The sequence below is a fragment of the Buteo buteo genome, chromosome 26, assembly GCF_964188355.1.
Source record: "Buteo buteo chromosome 26, bButBut1.hap1.1, whole genome shotgun sequence".
Taxonomy (NCBI): Eukaryota; Metazoa; Chordata; class Aves; order Accipitriformes; family Accipitridae; genus Buteo; species Buteo buteo.
In genome coordinates this window covers 14,986,892-15,005,541 of record NC_134196.1, presented here as the reverse complement: position 1 = coordinate 15,005,541, position 18,650 = coordinate 14,986,892, and the positions used below count along the sequence as shown (strand labels likewise).

Below are 18,650 nucleotides of genomic sequence, written 5' to 3'. Positions count from 1 at the left end.
TGTGTTTGATTTGTGTGTGTGTGTTGGGACAATAATCACACATTCATGATTAATTGTAGATTACAAGGTCTTCTGGCCCAAGACCTGTCACACGTACTGTCTGTAAACAGGCAACAGACAAAATGATGTATGGGTAGTGTCAGTAAGAACAAACGTGAGGTGTCTTTTTGCACCAGCTAGCAGGAGTGTTCAGTGTTCCACAAATCTGCACAACGCGCAGGCGTGGCACCTTCTCTCATTCTTCGTTTCCCACAGTACTTTTTGCTGTATCTTTGTTTTTAACATATACACTGTCTACCTTTCCTTTCAGTTGCCCATAGTGTACTTCATGAAAACAGAGCAACTTCAACGGCTGTAGACGAGTCACCACGGCAGCGTCTAAAACAACACCGTGACACCGTGTACAACACAACTGACGGAGGCTGCCTCTCAAGAAAATTAAACCAAACCCAACCAACCAAACCAATCCTTTCCAAACCTGTGCGCGCTATCACAGCTTTAATTCTTTTTTTCTTTTTTTTTTTTTTTTACCTGAGAAACCAGTAAGACCCGCTTCGTGGCCGCCTCCCTCACAGCTGGCCCCTGCACCGCTTTGAGGCGTGTTCTTCACTGCGTGCCGCTTCCCGGGAGAAGCCCTGCCGGCTCCGTGACAGGACCGGGGCCGGCTGACGGGGCCGGGTGACCGGTCTTGGACCGGGGACGGCTGACAGGGCCGGGGCCGGGTGGCTGACAGGACCGGGGCGGGGGGCGGGCTGACAGGGCCGGGGCCGGGTGACTGACAGGACCGGGGCGGGCTGACAGGGCCGGGGCCGTGTGATTGACAGGGCCGGCTGACAGAACGGCTCCGCCCCCGCCCCGCCCCGTTCAGCCCCGCCCTCGCGCGCCCCCAACGGCTCCCCGCGGCGCCCCCGCCACCCGCCCCTCCCGCTGCCCCCGCCCCGGTTGGCCGCTGCTCCCGGAAGGCGTTCGCGCCGTGCCCCGGAAGTTGTCGCGAGGCAGAGTCCGGCCCAGAGCGAGGCCCTGTTGCTGCCGCTATCGGGAGGCGCAGCCGTTACCCGCGGGGGCCGCCGTCTCTCCCGTCACAGGCGGCCCGGCCGGCTCGGCTCGGCTCGGCGGCCAGCGCGGGGCTCATGGCGGAGGTGGGTGCTGGTCCTTGTGTGTCGTCGTCCCCCCTCCTTCTCGCGGGGGTGCCCAGCCGGCTCCGCTGGGAGGGGGCGGCAGCGGAGGCTCCCGGGGCCGGGCCCGGCTCGGCTCGCCCGTGGGCGGGAGCGGCCCCGCGTCTCGCCTTCTCCCGTGGGAGCCGGGCTGGGACGTGCCCTGCGGTAGGACCTTGGTCTCTTTTCCCTGGCGGGGCTCGCTGTGGGGGTGGCACTGAGGGGCTGCGGGCGGGGGTGGAAGGCCGCTGGGGAGGGGGGGGGGGGATCGCCGCCTTGGTCCGGGGAGGGGGGGAGCGGGAGTGGGCGAGCGGAGCGTGAGTTTAAAAAAAACCACGAAAGACGAGCCCTTAAAAGTTGTGCTGGCGGTGGGGTCGCTGGGGGGGCAGGTCTGGTGCGGGGTGGGGATGCCGGCGGCCTGACCGCCTGCCTCTTCGGGGCTTGGTGTGTCTGGTAGTTCGGTCTCGTCTTGTGTGACCTGTCAAGCGCTTGCCCCTTCCTCCAGGTCGGCTGCTTCTGCCACACGCCTCTCCAGACAAGTGCGTGTTCTGCTCCTCGTCGCCGAGCGAGTCCAGGGGCTCTCGAGGTGCGAGCCCTGAGACTAATGGAGAGCTCTGTCGGGTCGGTGGGTTAGGGCTGGCGGACAAGAGCTTTCCGAGGGGAAGGGGGTCCTCTGGGCTTTCCACAGTGGTGCTGTGTGTATGAATGAAAGGGATGCCTAGCCCGCTTGCTTGTCATTTTAAACTCCCCTTCCTCGGACATACCCGTAGATGCGAACATAGGAGGGTAGATCTGAAGAGTCGCAAAGGTCAAAAGGTGTCTCGGTACTCGTTTAACTCGGTTCTTCATCTAAACTTGATTTTCTGGAAAGTGAAAGCACGTTTTCTCATCTTTCTGGTCACTGCATCTTGTGCAATGTTAATGCATAAGAAGTGATAATCATGAGTAGAAATCTCTAGGAATGTTGTTGGACTGTGAGTTGAAAATAATACTGTTATTGCAATGAATACATACTGTAGAAGTCAGGGTTGATTTTAGTAAGTGTTGAAAAAGTTGCCAACTGTGGTTTGGTATTAATATTTTTAACAAGGCTTTTATTTGTGACTTTTTTGAATAGTATTCGATTTTTTTTTAGCTTTTTTTTTACTTAAAGTGCTAGTGACAAAGTAACATATAGTGTAATGAGCAAAATAGTTTTACGAATAAATATTTTTTAGCTTTCTTTAAGGGTGTTAATGTTAGCAGCAATTCTACATTATGAATCTGTCATTTAATCTGCTCTGCTAGCTCTACAACATATTTGCATTTAGGGGAATTAAAACCTAATTTTTTTTAGATTTCTTGCTGTGTTAAAAGTGATTCGGTATTAAGATATGTGGGTTCAGATCCAATAAGCATCCTGTTTTCTTGTTAAAGTCAGCAGAACTGCCAGGGAAGTTCGTTGTCTGTTTTCCTCGGTTAGCAAGTGCATTTGAAAAAGCACACCTGTCTACCCTTGCTTAAAAAGAAACCTGTATCAGTATAAATCACCAGTTCAAGTCCAAAACCTGTTAACTCCATTCCAAATGGAAAGTGATTAAGAATATTATTCCTTGACTGAGATTCCCTGAGTTTATTTGCCTCTGTGTCAAGAACGCTTTGAAAATGCTTTTTGAAACAATGCGCCAGCAGTGGTATGTGTATCTGGTTAAATGGCTTTCCAGGGTTTTGCTCACTTTCCAGTTCAGCGTCTTGTCTTAAATGTTCATGGTGAGTTGCAGTCAAAACAAACTGTTCTCATTTCTGTATAATTCTTATAGGCAGAGTAGTTTGGAACACTTTTTCATCATACAGGAAATTTCTGTTAAGAAAGGTTGTCTTAAATTGTTGCAACGGGCAGGTGGTAGTTTGTGAAAGAATCTGTCTTTGTAAGATGAGAGTTTCATAGACTGTAAAAATATAATATATGGCACTTGGGAAGACTGGTTTGTGGGTACATGAATCTGATTCTGCACTTGGTTACCCAGTTTTTGAACTGTAATCTTGATATGTTTTGTCTTTTGAATTGACAGGGTTATGTTTCTTTTCTTTGTTAACTGAATGAACATAAACAAATATATTTACTTGCCATGGAAATAATTCCCTGCTAAATCTAACAATCCAGAAATAAATCCTATTGTTTGGAAGTTAGCAAGATCATTGCTAACAGTCTGTCTGTGCTCCTAGTTACGATACTTTACTGTTCAAAAATTAGCTTGAAAGTCGCTATATCCATGTTTATTAAGGATATCATTCTGATCTCACTGAAATGAATTTAGTTCACTTCTGCGATCATTGGGTCTTGTAGTTTAAGCAAAACAACTTTTTGAATAGTGGATGAAATTCACTCCTGAGCAGAGGGGTTTGTAAGACCACTTTAATCACCTAAACCCTTGTTTAAATTCCCTGTAAATACTAAACTACAGTTAAGATAATACTTAACATGACTGCATTGGTTTTATTACGTGTATGTTCTTCCTGTGGAAATATCTGAGGTGATTTAATCAGTGATATTTAAAAGAATATCTGCTGAAAGTATCAAGATAGAGTAACTAGTACTCTATGTTCATTTTGTTAAACACGAAGAGCGAAATTGGTTAATGCAGTGAACTGGCCTTGCTTCCTGCTGCTTGTGCCCCGGTAGACTATGGCTTCTTAGGTTTCTGAAAAAAGTTTGGACAAGGTTTACTCTTAGGAACAAATTAATTAAAATGATGGTGTTCAGCCGCTCTGGCGAGATTAAATTTAAAATGTGGCGGTGTACGAGTGTGTTTCCACAGCATCACAAGCTGATCAAAATTGGACCTTCTGCCTTCCCAGCCTCCTTCCTCCTCTTGCTTCCTTGTGCCGGTAAGGATTGCACCGGGAGCTGGTTCAGGAAGCTGAACTGGCTGAAAACTAGCAACTTTTTTTTTCTTTTTTTTTTTTTGGTAGAGTTAGTTTTTAATTGACTCGGCGCCCTGAGCCGACTCACCCTACAGTTGCGTACCTGTCAGTGGCTGTGTGAGCAGAGAGGTGGATCTGGGAGAGGGAGGGGAAGAGTGGCACTGCAGAAGCCTGAAGGTGTGAGCCTGATGTTACGGGACTCCAGCTTGCAACCTACTGCTTTGCATAGGCGTACAGCTGGCATAGACCAGCTCCACCATTGAAAAACATGGTCCTGTTTGTTTCCACCCCGCTCTGCTGCTTCCTCCTTTGTGCAGGCAAATACTTGTATGGTTATGTGGTGAACTGGGTTGAGGTTTGAACTAACTTGGAGGAGGGGCAGGGAGGGGAAGGTTAGGTTTAAGCTGGATCAGTTTGCTGCACAAACATTTGTGCTGGCGCAAAGATGGGGGTGGAAGCAAGCAGTAAGGGGAGCAGGGTGTGTCTGTTTCTTTTGGTGACAGTGACACATTATGCCAGTTTAAAGTATATTCGATACTGGCCTCATTCAGTGAGGTTAAGCTTGTATGGCATTGAGGGTTTGAAGACATTGTTCAGTTATGGTTCATGGGCATATTTTACATCTAAGACCCCTTAATCCGTGGCAGTGTGTCTCTGATTTCATAATGTACTTTGAAGGGATTTTAAGGGAAGAATCTGGCCTTTTGTATAGTAACTAACTTTTTTTAGTATTTTTATTTGGTACCTATTGTTTCATTTAGTGGTACTTAATGGGAAAAATACACTCCTGTTTGTAACTGCTCTTCATCCATCAAATTCTTGAAACGATGAATTTGTTCAGCCTGTATATTGAGTTTTTAAATTTAAAAGACTAAAATCAGAAATAATGGTGATCAGAGTGTCCACTGAGAAAACTGCAAGGTATTTTGCAGTAATAAGTAGATTAAAAAAACCCAAATGAACAAACCTATGGAAATTATGAGGCTGACCTAAGACACATATTATAACTTCAGACAGTTTCCTAGGAGGCAGTGTGTGACTTTTCTTCTTAAGTAACCATTTAATCCATTTAATGGTTAGTGGTTTTCAAAATCTGTCTTAAGGCTTTCAGGCTATCACAGAAGTTGTACTTAATGTTTCAGGATATGGATAGGCATTGATTTTTTTTTTTTTTTTTTTTTGGCAAACATCTGGGAAAATTGTAGATACTGTGTCCCCCAGTCATTTGTCTCTACTGCTCTGCCATAGATTACCATGCATAGTGATCTTTTCCACCAAAGAAGCTGTATGCAGTGTTACATGCTTTAGGCATGATCAGCAGTTAAATGGACAGTATTAGCTCAGTCTACCTTCACTGGTCAGTTACCTTGATTCATTTTTCCTGAAGTGGATTAGTGTGCTCTTACACGGTACGCTGTCTTGCAAGTCTGTATGGGTGGTACCCTCTCTTTGCTGGGTGGCAATGAGTAACTCTGGGCAGTAGCTACTGCTGGAAGAGATGACCTATCCACAGCTTTTCAGTGATGTTTTCTGAAACAAATGTAATGAGTGTTATTTTTGTCTGCTACTGAATGACATCATCTTTATCAAAGCTATTTGAGGAGCTTTTGGCCGAAAACTGCTGTCCAGAGATGTGTAATTTCACGCAGCATATGCAGATGATATTTTAGTTATGTATAAGTTGTAGAACAGCAGTCCTAATATAACAGACTTTGAAATTTTCTGCTCTTAAGCATCATCTTTTCTTGTTGGCCCTTCTGTGTAATCAGTGTTAGATGTGAACGTTCTTTTTGAGCTTGAACTGGTGATAAATTGGTGTGTGGTGTTTTCTCATGTAAGTATGTATGCCTATAAATATGTGTGTATATGTCGTGTTCTCCAAGTATAGTGTACTCTTCAAAGTTTCCTCTTCACTGCTTCCGGCAGGGTGGCAACAATCACGACAACCAATTTAGTTCAATCTTTATTGAGGCCCATCTTCCTGCAGCCATGTGATTCTCCAGAATTTCAGTCTTTCCCTCAAGCTTGAAATGACAACAGAAATAATTATCCCTTGGGTTTAATAAAAAGAACTAATAACTTATTTCTGATGTTTATACAATAAAATTTCATGATTATTGTGTGTTTGGGACTGACTATATGCATTCTTTTCTAATTAGTGGAAATGGTGTTGTGATTACTGACTGTTTCCTTCTCTTGTCTTAGAGTAATTTCATGTCTTATTTGTTCTTCTTCTAAAATGCTTCCATGTCCATATGTGGGGTAGTGAGATGAGAAACTTCTTGTCACATGAGCTGTACTTAATCTGTCACTGTCTTCTCAGGTGGTCCAGGATAACACCTAAACTTTTTGCCTGAATCTCAGTTGACAAACAGATAATACTAATATCTGTGTTAGGCAATGTGTTCCTCTGAATTACTGCAAAAGTAAAATTGCTGTGTTTTGTGTCGTTGCTATAATAACTGCCCATGCTGGATGGCCACCTTTATTTACTTCAGCTTCCAGGATCAGCCACAGTTACTAGACCTGCCACTTCTTCTCACAGAACTGTGGGGTTTTTTTGGGGTTTGTTTTTTTTTTTTCTTTGATGTAAAGGTTGAAGTTCAGTGTTGGCTGTTGGTAGAAACACCTCTGTGTTGGTATGTTTTTGAACTGAGATTTTTTAAAAAAGATTCTAAATGTAGGTTTTAGCTCATCCTTTTTTCCTTTATTTAAGATAAACATGTATCTTACAGAAAAATTTCCTGCTATTCAGCTTTTCCTTGTACATGTGACTGTTAACTTTTCTGTTGAGGAAAATTCGATTCCGAAATACTGTATGAATTGTCTATGCTTGTAATAAAAGCTGAGAATTATAGGGTAGTGGGCATATCTGAGATAGTGATAGTTATCCTGGACTGTACTCCAAACTCAGGGGAGACTGGGACACTGTGTTTTTAGTCTGAAGAACTGACTTCTTTCCCTTGGCTTTTCTTCATAGTGATTTTGGTCCTGGCAGGGATGAGATGCTACTGCTGTCGTTCATACAGTGGTGACGGTTACTGTAAACCACTGATCCGTTTCTGTGTGCTGACTCAATGGTGAAAAGTTGCTTTAATTTCCTGCCTTTTCAAGGGTAAAATAGACTCTCTATCCCATATGCCGGTACCTGGATTCCTGTGTTTCTAATGGGAGATGCAGAACTTTGATCCATCTCTCACTGGAGCTGCAGTTTAAACTGGTGTGTTGATATTTCCACTGTTTTCCTGTGGCTGCTGCCAAAGAAGTTAAACTGCGTAGTAGTTCTTATCTGCTGGGATTACTCACCTTGACAACAAATGAAGCATTTGTCTTTCAAGCAAATTTTTTTAAATGCTTTGCACAGGGATATTACCTTCTTCTGCGTTAGTAATGACACCTGGCACAATATACAGGTGGGAACGTTTCATTCTTACCATAATCCAGTCAGTAAAAGTGATTATAGTAACACTGCTTGTTTAGAATCCGAGAATATCGCGAGTTGGAAGGAACCCATTATGTGAACATTGGAAAGATATTAATCTGCACAATATTCAATGTGTTTCTGAGGTGGAATGTCTTTATTTCATGACTTGCAAGATGTTTGACAGGGTGGAGAGTTGACTGGTTTTGCCATGCCTTAGGACAGTGTGACATCTTTTTCCCAAATGGAGATGTTGAAGCAGTAGCTTTAAAGGGGAAACTCCCACTAATTTTTTTTATCCCTGCAGAAATGCAAACTTCGGTTTATACATAAACTTAAAGCAAAAAATGAACGATCCAGTGCTGTGTTCGATCTTTGTAGCGATGTATGTAATGCTGAGCTTTTCTGAAGGGACAGCAGTAGCTTTTTGCTTAGCCGCACAGCAGAGCAAAACAGAGCTGACTGTGCAGCAGTTATCCTTCAGACATGTCTAAATTTTTCAGTCTATTTATGAGTATCAACAAACACTTTGTGCATACTTTTGCCATGCGTTGAATGCTTCTATTTTCCTTTAATTTAGCTTAAAACTAGTAATGGAATTCCTGAGGTTTTGAAAGGAATAGCTCTTGGCAAGCCTAGAGTTTTGAAACCAAAGGCAAATTAAGATACCAAGCAAACACAGGGAGGGCTACTTCTTCAGGGAAGTATGTTAAGATTCTTCCGACATCTTAGAGTTTGTTGTATATATGTTTTTAAAAAGCATGTATCTCTTTTAAATTACTCCTTTAAAGCACAGTTGTTGTTATTTTTCTTTAAAAAAAAAATCTTACTGGAATACAAGGGGACTTTTTTTTTCCTTTGATGTCACTCAACAAGTTTAGCCTTTCCAGCCAACCATTAGAAGTAGAGGGTGTACTACTGCTTTCTTTGTAGCTGTCTGTATTTGTCAGTAACTCAAACACTGATTGAAGCATGTAATTAGATTACAAATTTTAGTTTAAATAAAATATGCTCTTGCTTTTAAATCACCACAATAATTGTAATTGAAAGTAGTTGTTATTATGCATCTGTCAGGTGGTACAATAATACAATAAAAACTATTTACATTTTTGAAGTGTAGCTGTGTTTTTTTATAAAGTGTATAGCTAAGGCGCTTGAGCTTTGTGGGAATAAGAGGAGATAGGATGTAGGGAAACTTGCTTGGCTGTCACAGCCTTGTCCCTCTCCGGCACCTGCGGTACTGCTTGCTGCAAGCATCTTCCCTCTTTTGTACCCTCTTCCCACTAATCCCAAGGTGTACGGCGTTCATAGAAATTTTGCATGCTATCTACTTTATTTAGTTTACTGCATTTCTTTGTAGAGTTTTGTGGCTCTATGTGCCTTCATTCAGTCCTGCATTTCCTTGCAGTGTTTCTTATTATCATAAACATTTTGAATGTCCCAGAGCTCATTATCATCTCTCTCAAATTTAACTCATTTGCTTGCCATTTGCAATGCTGCTGACAGCAGTATAATCCTCTCTTGCCCAGGGCAGTTGTTGGGGAGTAGCCCTCTTTTTTTCCTCTTCTCCCTGAATCCACAGTCATGTTTTATTCATATCCTTCTTCTTCCTTGTCCAAACAACATTTTCAAGAGCACGTTTTCTTATTCTGTCTCTGCATGAAGTTTAGGCCTGCATCTGTCATCTGGAGTACTCCAAGTACCTCCTCCCTCTTCTCCTGATACTCCTATCTTTGCAATCTGTTTAAAATACAGCTGGTATGATTTTTCAGTATTCTGACTGCTAGCTTTCCTCATCAAGCTAAAGCTCATTGTCTTTGAATTTGAAGACCTGCATCTCATATTTCTGTATCATATTCTTCTTTTCCCCTGCTACTTCTGGCACTCAAATCTGTCTTTATTTCTTCCCCTCCCCCCTTTCAATGTCTTTATTTATGTTTCATGTCATATTCTTCACTTTGATTTAGGAAACTTTTGAGTATAATTGTATGTTACATATGTTAATGCTACTACAAGAGAAAATTATTGCACCTCTGACTTTTCTTCATGGCTATTAGAATATCCTGTTTTCTCTCTGCTTATATAGATAAACTACGTTTTTATCTACCAAAGCTGACAGGGATGCATGTTACCTTTGGATCTTTTCCTGTAGAGACCTGTGAAATGTGTGTTGCTGAATATCTTCCAAATCTGGTTTGCTTGTCTGATCACTATACTTTCTACTTCTGGAGTAAGCAAAGAGGACCGGTGGCATGCTTTAAACTGTGTTGTGCAAGTACAGTGTCAGATTTTGTGGACTTTTATTATCGTATGTGATTTCAGTTAGTATTTTTTTGCACTTGGCAGGTTTCTTTGGTGAGTCAAATCAGATGTAATCTGCAGCTTTAATTTAAATGACATACAAATTGAATTAAACTGTCAATAAAAGTAGTATTTAAGTGCCATGTCCTATACTTGACTTATTGCAGAACTAAAGCTAATATTAACAGAGGTAATGTCGTGTCCCGTCCTGTCCCCCCCCCCATAAGGAAAGCCAAATGACTCTTAAATATTTTTTTCGTGTCTCATGAAACTTTGGGACACAAGGATTTTGTGGCTTGTGTTTTGGGTTTTGTTTGTGGTGGTGTTTGTTTGGTTTTGGTTTGGTTTTTTTGAGAAAGTTGAACTTTTGGGGCTCGTTATTTGAATGTTTTTGGCTGGTAATACAATGAAAAAGTAAAACAATTATAATAGTTAAAATAATACATTTTAACACATAGCTTGCTGTACCTGTCTTAGAAATGTTTTAGGATAGCAGAGTTAAATCATCGTGAATCTCTTCTGGGTCATGGCAGCTGCCTTGTGTTTCATTCACTTAAAATCTACTGAGTAAACTTTCATGCCTTGAAATTGAGAGTGCAGTGTATGTGTAACTCACCAATTTGTATTGCCATAAATGTAAAAAGACTAGGGCAGTGATGGTTTTAGTGATAATTCTCTCAGGTGTACAAATGTTAATGCTAAAGTAAGATGGATGTTTCCTATCAGTCTATACAGTATTTGTGCAGCTAGACTGGAAGTAGTCTTAAATTCTTAAATAATTGGTCCCTCCTTGAAGATTCCTAAAAGCATTTAATTGGCAAGTGTTTGGATGCTCTGTGAACGTGAATGCCTATTTTCTTAGCTGTCTCTTTCTTCATTTACTGTGTAAGTTTTAGGCAATGGTATTCAGTTCCTGAGAGAGCTTCCTCTGCACTAGCAATTTTGCTAGGAAGGGTACCATTATGTTAATCTTTATTATTAAAAGGCATTTGGTTAAGACATTTTAGATCTTAAAAAGTAATGAACAGACTAATATTAAATACAATATTATCCAATAAATTGTTCTATAAACTTGAACTTTGTGGTATTTATTTAGTATTATTACAATAACATTGTTGTGCCTATACTTAGAGACATTCTGAGGAATACATGCCAATCGGTCAGTCCTGCAACTCCAGAAGGTGCTCCATTCCTAAAAATTGCTGGACTAGAAAAGAATGTATACAGGAAGGGAAAAAGGGAATGTGCTACACAGGCTTCAGGCAAACTTTTCTTTTATTATTTTTTTCTGCCCTTCTCCTCCTTTTTTTGGTAAACAGGTAGATGGGTGAACCTTTCTTAGCGAGTGCGTGCGTAATCCCTCCCCAAGTTCCAGAACTTTTTCTGATAACAGAGGTGGGGAGAGGATTTCTAGCTTGTCCTCTGGGTCTTTAGTTCTAGAGCAATGTGTGTTTTGTCTCAGAGGTACAACATATACCAGAAACTTAGATAAGCTTCTAGTTTCTGTAAGACTCTTTGGGTTTAAGTGTATATTATGACTGTTATTTTAAGATACTTCTGGCCACTTAGAGTCTTGAAATATTTCTACTAGTGAAGGGCAACAAAGTGCCCTTCAAAACCTAAAGTTCAAGTTATTTGTCTTGGATTTTCTGTGCCAACACTGAATGTGGATCATCTGACCTTCACAAATGTGTTTTCTTTTACTGTGACTTTAGTCCATAAGTGTCAGTACGTTTGCTTAATAAATATGTATTTCTTTCTGCTTCAGGGTTCCTTGTTCTGTTAAGTCCCTATAAACTGGCCCCTAGAGCACAACTTTATGTGTGTCTGCTAAATTTAAGTTTACTTCCCTTGAAGAGTTTGTATTTCTTATGTCAGCTGTAATATAGAATTCTATTTGTTAAATGGATGTAACTTACTAATTTTAAATGGTGTGGGTTTTAAATAGTTTCATATCAAAGTGAAGAGTAGTTTAACATTGTCAGTAGTGTGAAATGAAAAACAAAACTACCTTTCTGAAGGTTTGATTGTGCCAACACCATATCAGTTTAGCATTTTTCTGTGAATTCATCACTGCTGATGGTAAAATAAATCAATAACATTTATTTATACTACAGCCTGTCCCCTATCGTGTCTCCCCCCTCCAAGGACACAAGCACCTCCGATTTACCGTGGGACTCAGCCTAAGGCAAGCTGTGAATGTTTGTGTCCAGGTTTAAATATTTGTGAAATGTTAAGGTTCACAGGTACAAGTGTGTAAAAAATTAATTGGCAAGCAGTTAAATTTTTATGTTCACATCTCACCTCTGATAGCTTCCTATGCTCTTATCTATTGATAAGTAAATTGGAGCACAATTTTGAGTGCGTCTATTTAGATTCTGATTCATGTAACATTTTGCTTAGTGTTTTGGCTTCTCATTGAACTGTAGGTGACAAAACTTAGATATGTAGCAAGAATAAGGTTCAACTTAAGCATATGCTGGTCATTTTGGAATTTACTGGTCTCCTTTACTAAGCTGTCCTTAGGAAGGATGATTTCTTTGGAGTTCAGAGTAGGAAGATGTCTGAAGAGGAGGAAACCTCCTCTGTTCAGCTGAGGCTTTGAGGACTGACTGAAGTACTTAATGATAAATAGTGTACTCTAGGGAAAGCTCTTAATAAAGTGATTAAATGTTGACTACCATGAGATACTTTATCCTAATAAGTAGAGTGATATTAACTGGTTATGTGATATGTCAAACTGCTCTTGCATTGATTATAAGGTGACTGGTTACAGTGGTACTATTGGGTTGATTGGCTCTAGTGCTGACTTATAAAGTGAGCAGTGCATTAAGGATGGTGCATTGGGTTCTTGTAAAGTGTTCTATCATAAGTGTAAGTTTTCATATTGTACATGAAATATGTAGTTCTAGGATTTTGCACTGAAAAAGTTAAGTATTTGTTTCAACATGCTCTGCATTTAGTAGCTAATTATTTTGAAATTGTCTGACAGCTTTTTATGAACCACTGTAGGGCCTGATTGCATATAGTTCTAGATTTTTTTCGAGAAAATAAACATATTTGAAATCAGATGAGTTTTCTAATCCTGCTGTCAGACGTCAAAATGTCTAGAATAGGCAGACTGTATTTCTTCACGTTGCTTTCCAATGCCCCACATAAAAGTGTGTGACCTGGATGTGTGTGGGTTTTGTTTTTTGTTTTAGTGGAGTTATGCAAGTTAACATAGCTTTTATTGTTGCTTAATAGCTAAAATTATTGGCGGGGGTTAGGATGGGGAAGGGACGGCTAGTGTTCATTCTTTTATAGAAGGATAATCTTCAGCTCTCTTCCATTGCTTGGGTCCTTTCAGCTTTATGTTCTGCTCCATCATTAGTCTGTAGAAATGCTAGCATTCAGATTGTCAAGAATTGGACATAACCCAGGAGCTGAAAAGAATGTAAACTCTTGTATAATGAAATATATAAAACTTCCTTGTCAGCTAAGGAGGAATAAGTGAAATACTGTATTAATGAGGTTTTGAAGTAGTTAGATTTTAGGTTTGTTCTGTATGAAATGTTATTTCTCAAGTGTGCTATACCAAGGAAATGTAGCTTCAGAAAGCATTCTATATTCTTGACTTCAGAACAAACAAGGAAATAGCACAGAAGAATGCTTGAGATGATGGAATAATAAAGCCTAGCAGTGTATGGTGAACAGTAGAAGTATTTTACATATTACTTCAAAAAGTAAATATTGTGGGCTGACTCTTAGTGATTTGAGAGAGGTCTTGGTTTATATTCATTGTAAAGGCTTTCTATGAATTAATTCTGATACCAAACACAACTTAGTGAAGTCACATCATTGATTACCTTTCATTAGGAATGGACTACTTGGAGGTGGGTAGTTATAGGAAATTTTGTAACTACATAGGGGCATGTAAAAAGAACATGAAACTAGAAAGCATGAGGGGATGTTGTCCTTGAAATGCAAGTCTAGACTTTTGCATAAAATGTAACTAAAACTGTCAACAAAATGTTTGATGTTAAATTTTGTATGTTAAAAGCTACTTGTAGAGTTACTCATAGACTAACCCTAATAACAAACTTTATTTTAAACTTTCTTTGGGTTTCACTTCTGTGTGTGTGAATATATTGCTTTTATGCTACTGGTGAGAATAAACCCATTGTTAAATGGAAATTTGGTAAAGATCTCAGAAACCTAGAAGCTGAGTTTCTTTTACTCTGTGGTAAAATCCCATTGCATTTTCTTTCCAAATCGAGATATGGAGAAGGAGAAAGTTCCACTTTTTTTGTGTGTGTTAAATAATGTGTAATTTGGAACTAGGGACACTTGCTTTTTTTAAAAAAATATTTTTATAGAAATGCATTATTACTGAGACTTCAAATTTTTATGCTGGTGCAAATACACAGTGGGTAGATCATTCCTACTTGCTCTAAAAATATTTTTAAGTTGTTTAATTGGCAGTTTTGCCCAGCTGCTGTACAGTTGGGTGAAGTGTTAACAGTTAAATTGGATTACAGTAGGTTTTGTTTTTTTAATTTTAACTCAAAAATAGCAACAGCATAGCTTGGAGCAGGCAGTGCACTTTTTCCTACAGTCTGCGTTGCACAATCACCTTGCACATCCATGATTAAACTATTTGTAAATCAGTTTACAGTATGCCTTACAGTATTTTTTTGTTTGTTTGCTTTAAGAGGCCATGATGTGAACTGCAGCAATTTAGCAGCTGATTCGTGAGTGGTTCAGTGTTTGCCTCCTGAATGAGGTAGGGATTTTGTTGGGGGACTGGCACCTTGTGAGGGTGGTGAATTTATCCGCTGGCTCCTTGGTGATGGTGGTTGCTACTTCCCAGAACTTAATTTTATTTCCAAGAAAACTGTAAACGCTTCCCTATGAAGCATGTGCATTCATAGGCACACATTAGGCCTGTGTCTAATGTAATGAATTGTACCAATGGGTTATGTGGTGCCCTGTGATTTTTTTTTTCATACAGATTTTATGCATTCTTTATACATCTATTCTAGTACTTTTTTTTACTAAGCTACTAGATGTACTTCATCTAAGGTTATACTTCACTATTGATGGCATAAATCTATAGCAGTGACTTAGCAGAGATTTTAAACACTTGCAAATGTAATTAAATTTTTCAGAAGTGTCAACTATAGGTGATTCTCTAGAGAAACTCTCAAATGAGTCATGTACAGTACCACACAAGTAGTAGACTCAGTTCTGAGGATCTTATGATTACTTCTTGTTCCCTAGGCTATCTGATGGCCAGTGAGGAAGCCTAGATGTACTAGAGATTAAAGAACTTGGCTATCGCTTCAGTGCATAGTGAGTTATCAAAAATGGCTAAAATTAACAAACCCATACACATTTGTTCTCTCTAGTTTGGCCCTAGTTCAGTGACTATAATAGGCAGAATGTATCACCTCAGCAGCCAAGAATTAATGCATTTTTAGATGTAAAAATGTAAAAATTACACCACTGGGGCTAACTGATCCATGTTGCTGCTGTGTAGGGCTGTTAGAATGGGGACAGTTAACATGCTCATAATCCTGTCTGAAGTAGGCTAGTGTGATAGGACTGCCTGCAAAAGTCACTATCTCTGCTGCAATAGAAGAATTTGTATCAGTCTGCAGCACTAGTCAGGTTTTAGAATTTGACAGCAGCCCTCCTTGCAGCATACAACAGGCTTTCAGCTGCTGGCACAGCAGAAGCAAGGGTTGAATATAATCTGGCTGTGGTTCCATCATGTATTATTTAAAAGTTTTCCAACTGTTTGTTTTCCCTTCTGCATTATGGTTTGCTGCCCTCTCACTTGTGATGTTATAGATGTATATAGGGTGACTGAAATAATGTAAATTATAAGTCCTCTTTCCTTCCCGAGGAAGGTAACATCAGTACATGTGCTTTGCATAACGTTCTTGCTTCTCTAGTTATTTTCCAGAACACTTGTTAAGCAGTATTGACTTCTGATGAAAACCAACAATTTTCTCCTACTGTAATGTAGGACGTAATGTACAGAAATTGATCTGCATATTCAGATGTACAGAAATTGATCTGCATATTCAGATAGTCAACATAAATGGGTTGGAATTTATGAAGGAGTGTAGAGATGTTAGGTTAATAATCTTTGACATATTCAGAGTTAAATAATTTACTTGAAGTTGTACAACAGTATCAAAGCACATATCATGTTTAGAGTAAGCAAATTACTAGTATGTTTTAATGATCAGCTATTATAGAGAATACATCTGATTCAGATGTAGAACTGGACCTGTGGAAAGCTGGGGTGTTTCACGTAGGTGAGCAGCCTGAAGGTTGCTGGGACTAAACAAAAGTTGTGGGAGCTGGGCAAGGTAAGATGAGGTAGTGGATTAGCATAGGCAATTGAAGGGGAACTGATAAAGAAAGGGGACTAGGAATCAGTTAGGAAGAAGTCTGATTTTTGGAATATTTTTAATTTTGGGTGCTTGTCTTAATTTATCCTAGTATCACCTATTACATACATAATTTGAATTACAGTGTTTTACTGTCTTAGCAGTAGCTCATTATCATGTCTCTTAGTTTTAAATTACTTCCAAAATATCTGCAGCATTGTTAGGCAGGGATAAGTGGCTTCTCTGCTTTTGTTTTGAGGTGTCTTCCAGCGTAGACAAAGGGGTTGCAATAAACGGATAGAGTATGTGGGATTAAAGTGCGCTGTAACTAGCATAATGATTATCTCACACTGCTTCTGTAACTGTCTAAATTTTCTTCATTTCTTTCTATTTCTGTTCTAGAAAATAATGTAGCTTTTGCAGATCTTGTTGGATTGCTGTTTCTGTAACATACTCTTGTTGACTAATTCAGTTATTGCTGGATGTAGTGTGTTGCTTTGACAGAAGCTTGTGTTTTGTTTGCTTTTACAGTCTGAGACACACCATTTTCATTCGCTTTTGAATTTTTTATATTAACTGCAAAAGTACAGAGAGAAGGAATAGGAGTCATGGTTTATCTTGGATTATCCAAACTTGCTTTGGAACATTATTGCCAAAGGCTATTACGCTTAGTGATTATTATGTTTATGAAGCTGTTGTATTTTCTCAAACCACAATTCTTGTAAAAGGATAATTAAGTTAAAGCTTGGGCTATTCTTTGCAGATTCTGTGCCAGCGCCAAAATATTTTCAAACAATATGTAGTTATCATTTCAAAGATATCCTTTCAACTTGAAATACTAAGTAGTGTAATAACTCTTTAATACATACTACTGTCCTTCTAATTTACTGAATATTATTTTTAAGGTGAAATCAAGCTATTTATGTTGCGTTGTCATTAGAAATCAGTTGTGAAATGTGCTACTTCATATGAAGGCTTAAAGTTTATGTTCTTGCTCTAAATTAATCTTTATGCTTTTGATCTTTTGCGGGGGAGGTGGGACAGGACGGGACAGGATGGACAGGATGGACAGGACAAAAACCTTGCTGTTTGTAGCTATTGTTGCTGAACACTTTAATAATCAGGTTTAGCAAATCACAAACGTCCAAAGGTTTCATGCTGCATGGTTATGTAAAGGAGCTGGAGTTTGCAAGGATGCTTCACATCTGTAGTTGACTTTTTGAAAGATGATGGGAATGACTTCCATCAGTCAGGTGAAACAGCTTAAAAGTCAGGAGCTTAATCTTAATTGGTACTCTTAAGTGAAGTTTTATCTTCTTATGTTAAAGAAAATGCAAAAGTAAGTGGACTTTTTTTTGTAAACAAAATCTGTACTGGCTAAATGGTCACTAATCCTGTTCCTAAACATTCAGGAACTTTTGAAGCTGTATTTATGCAGAATTTTGATGCACTTACTGCAGTGTAAATAGAAGTTAGAAATAGCACTGTTAGAAGTTGTAGACTGCTGACAAGCTGCTTGTGTAAGTCTAAGTTTAATAAGCCTTATCAATACCATTCTTGATGTTGCAACTGAAATACTATGCTTTTTATAAAAATCTTACTTTTCCCAAACTTTAAACAGATTTTAGTATTTGCTTGAAATTATACTTTGCACATGTAAATGCAGCTTTATATTAACTTACCTTTACATAAAATACATTGAAAGAAAGCAGTTTCAGAGGCTACAGCCTGTTTTCTTTTCCCTTGGGTGTTCTATAGGTTTGTGTAGAAATGATATACAGGTTGATCTATTTTAGCAGATCCCTGTAATATCTCTTTACATTGTAATGAAGCTGTATTTTCATGACCACTTTAAAATTGCCAGAGTAAGACCTTGTTGTGGTTTAACCCCAGCCAGCAACTAAGCACCACGCAGCCACTCACTCGCTCCCCCCCACCCAGTGGGATGGAGGAGAGAATCAGAAGGAAAAAGGTAAAACTCATGGGTTGAGATAAGAGCAATCTTATCTCAAACAAGTAATAGAACAGAAAGGAAGAAACTAATAATGATAATAACAACAATAATAAAATGACAATAATAATAAAAGGATTGGAATATACAGAACAAGTGATGCACAATGCAATTGCTCACCACTCACTGACCAATGCCCAGTTAGTTCCCGAGCAGTGATCCACCCCCCAGGCCAACCCCCCCAGTTTATATACTGGACATGACGTCACATGGTATGGAATACCCCTGTGGCCAGTTGGGGTCAGCTGCCCTGGCTGTGTCCCCTCCCAACTCCTTGTGCCCCTCCAGCCGTCTTGCTGGCTGGGCATGAGAAGCTGAAAAACCCTTGACTTGGTATAAACACCACTGAGCAACAACTGAAAACATCAGTGTGTTATCAACATTCTCCTCCTACTGAACCCAAAACATAACACTATACAAGCTACTAGAAAGAAAATTAACTCTATCCCAGCTGAAACCAGAACATGCATCTTGCC

The 18,650-nt window shown here is 39.7% G+C and overlaps 1 protein-coding gene across 1 annotated transcript in view; it reads left to right on the top strand.

Moving 5' to 3' along the window:
* The first annotated feature begins 1,012 nt into the window (after positions 1-1,012).
* FRS2 (fibroblast growth factor receptor substrate 2) overlaps positions 1,013-18,650 on the top strand; it is a 58,996-nt gene continuing 41,358 nt past the window's right edge. The window contains exon 1 of the mRNA XM_075057797.1: positions 1,013-1,139. The gene's annotated coding sequence lies outside the window, so the exon portion shown is untranslated. The remainder of the gene's footprint in view (positions 1,140-18,650) is intronic.